The sequence below is a fragment of the Seriola lalandi genome, unplaced genomic scaffold (genome assembly GCF_002814215.2).
Source record: "Seriola lalandi dorsalis isolate HSWRI2012SDOR001 ecotype SW California unplaced genomic scaffold, Sedor1 jcf7180002054875, whole genome shotgun sequence".
In the NCBI taxonomy this organism is placed as follows: domain Eukaryota; kingdom Metazoa; phylum Chordata; class Actinopteri; order Carangiformes; family Carangidae; genus Seriola; species Seriola lalandi.
The window spans coordinates 935,449-938,850 of NW_019525428.1; the positions used below are offsets into that span (position 1 = coordinate 935,449).

Here is a 3,402-nt window from a genome sequence, read left to right on the forward strand (position 1 = left end):
GGGGGGGGGTTAATGAATCTGAAATCTATTTGGCGTCTGATGCTTTTAAAATAAAAGGAAAAAGTGATTTATTTTTTTTTTGCCTCCTGAGGATTAATTCAAGATGTAATCAAGTGACATTAAAAATACTTTCAAAATAAAAATAAGACTTGAATTTTGGTTTAATTAGGAACATGATTAAAAAGTAAACATTACAAATTACAGTATTTAATATTTAACCATACTGAGTTTATGTTATAACAAATACAATAAGTTTTTTTTTAGTGCTGCTTTTTAAATGTTCAGAAAGAATCTAATAAACTTTTTTCAGACTGTTGCATTTGAATTTTTGTCAAATATAATTAGAATTAACATTTAAAAAGAAGCACAAATGTAAAAAGAAGTCAACAAAAAAACAATTAATTATAAGACTGTTTTGTAAAGAAACCACATTCAACAAAATATTCACAGAAAATTAAAGCTTAACTATAAAACAACAAAAGCAAATTATATATTAATTCTATTGTTTCTTTTCTGAAAACTTTAGTAAATAATCTGTAACTTTAGCTGAATTTACAAAAACTAAAAAATTAGAAGAACTGATGCATTTTTGAAGATTTAAATATCCTGTTTATTTCTTTTTCATTTTTTTTTTTTTTTTTACACCAAACCAATAAAAATAAAACAACTTTGTCTCATTAAATAAGAACAAACTGTCGAGTGGAGCTTTGAAACCATGTCCCACCACCCTGCTGCACATTCTTTCATCCCATAAAGACGTTTCCTTTCCCCCTCTGCTGGTGCAACAGAGAAACTACAGCACACACTGCAGGCAGACTGCGGACAGACACACACACACACACACACACACACGCACACACACACACACACACACACACTACTGTGAGATATTTTGAAATCACTGTAAATGACTTTGTTTTAAGTATTTATATCATACAAGATATTATATTAAATGAAACTATGAAATGTTTTAGCTTTAATATACAATAAGTGGTTTGTTCTGAAATCGCTGATTAAGATGAAGGAAATTTGGGTTGAATTTGTAACGAGACGGTGAATAAAGTTGTGGAAGCAGCTCTTTAAAACTCTCATTGTGTCAGTTTAAAGCTCCAGACACCAGATTTCCTTCCTCACAACTAAAACAGAGAGAAAAGTTTTTTTTTCCATTCGTATGCGACAATAAGCACCAGGCAGTTATTTTCCTGACCACTTTGATATAAATATTACCATTTGAATCAGATTTAGCCAGTGACTATTCAGCCTCAGTAAATATTGAGTGTTTACTGTGTCATAGCGGAAATTATCAACGGTGGCATCAGTCAGAGTGGCATTTCACTGAATCAAAGCAAAGCAGGAGACAATTGGCTGTCTGGGCTCCAGACTGAATAATCAATTTGTCCCCAGACTGCTGCATAGCAACACTGGTCGCCAAAGAGCAAAATATGCAGGAGCAACAGACGAAAGTTTTTGGATGTGAGGACGTTCGAGTCGATTACGACCTGAAACCTTTGGCCTCCGCTTCACGCGTCTTATTTCTGAACACTGTTGACGTGCGGCAACAGCTTCAGGTTCAATTCTTTTCTTTCTTTTTTTTTTATTATTAATCGTTCAAACCCCGAGAGCAGATCAGCTGCAGTTTGACATCAGCTGTCAGCCCCGGTTTGTCGTGTCCGGTCAAATCGCAGACCGGCTGAGTCATGACTTGAACTTTGAGTCTCGGGTCTCGGAGAGCTGACGGTCATTTGACAACAGACTGACTGACATTTGACCGGGATTTCCCAAAACTGTTACACAACTGGGCACTGAAGGCAGGAAGTCATGCTTCTGTAACCCTGTCAAAGTAAAATGACTTCTACAGATCACAGGACCTTTTCTTTCGTTTCCTTTTCGTCTTTCCAAAAAGAAGTAAAGTTCATTCTTTACTCTGATACAACTGAAAGCTCCAGCTGGTAAGAGACCAAAGGGACCTTGAGTTAAGTTTACTTTTTCAAACTAAGGAGATTTTATAGACAAATAAAACCTTACCTCGTAGTTATGACTTATGTATCTCATAATTATGGTTTTGAGAAAAGGTTAAGGTAGTTATGAGTTGATCAATTATTGAAGAAGACAGGGGCCTGTTTATTTTCTCGGATTGAGAGAGCGATGCTGATGTCACTGAGTCATGAGTCGTACGTCTGTATCTGTAAAGTATTTATATCAAATCAAAGCCTTCACTTGTTTGAGCAGATGTAAACTTTTATAAGAAACAGAAAGTTTAATGTTATGGATTCAGTGAGTTACACGATTTTAGCCTCTATTTATTTACATTTTGGAAAATTAAGTTAGCCGAATTAGTTGGTTATCTCATCTATCTTCTCGTGTAATTGTGAGATAGTAATGTACTTCTGCAGAACTTACAGAACTCGGTTACACAAATAAATCTCTTTTTTTTTCCTAAATACACTGAAAAATGTAGAGAGTTTGGTTGGTGGCCGCCCAAAACTTCCACGTGTGTGGCGTCCTACCAGGAGTTACTAACTAACTACTACTAACTTATGCTTTCTAAATATTCAGTGGTATAAAAGCTTTTCAGATTCTTTACCTAAAATACAATAATAATACAATAATAATCTAAAAATACAAGTAAAAGTTCTGCATTCAGAGCCAAACTACAGAAATATTATCAACAAAAATGACTTGAAATGTCTGAAATAGAAGAACTTTGCTCCCTGTGACTGATATATTACTACGATTATTACTACAACTTTACTAGATTGTTAATTCAGTGTCTAAGCAGCATTTTGCTGCTGAGGTGAAGCTAGTTTTAACTACTCTCTTTCCAGTTAAGTGGTTTAGTCCAGTGATTCCCAGTTTAGCAATTGGCTCCCTCCAAAAGATCCCAGGATAAAAGTGAAGCTGTGAGAAGATTAATGGGACAGGAAAGAAGAAGAAACAATGTTCCGCTGCACAAACTTTTCTATAATCTGAACTTTATGGTCAAATATTGGACAATTTTACTTTGTACCACTTAAATACTGCTTTTTTGTCAGTGGTCAAATAAAGTAGCATGAAAAGGAAAACATTCAAGTAAAGTACAAGTACGTCTGTGTTATATTTAGGTAAATGACCTTTCCACACAGTGGTAAAAACAAAGGAACACACTGCAGAGAGCCTCCCCTCCATGCGTCTTAATGCACCAGCAGATTGTAGGAAGGGAAAGAGGCATCAACGCCGAACTGCCCCCAAAGTTTGCACCTTCACTGGAGGCACCAGCCCCTCCTGTGGGGCACTAACAACCGGCACCACAAGAGGAGGAGCAGACAGCACGGTGCACCACCGAGCTGGAAGCAGCCATGCCGATAAAGAGCTTCATGTCAGACATCTGCTGCATCCCCCCCACACACACACACCCCACACCCC

General features: G+C 36.5%; 1 long non-coding RNA gene across 1 annotated transcript in view; it reads right to left on the minus strand.

Annotated features, from left to right (window-relative positions):
- The window catches only part of LOC111671356 (uncharacterized), an 88,691-nt gene that overhangs the window by 64,913 nt on the left and 20,376 nt on the right, over positions 1-3,402 (minus strand). The gene's annotated exons all lie outside the window — the stretch shown is intronic.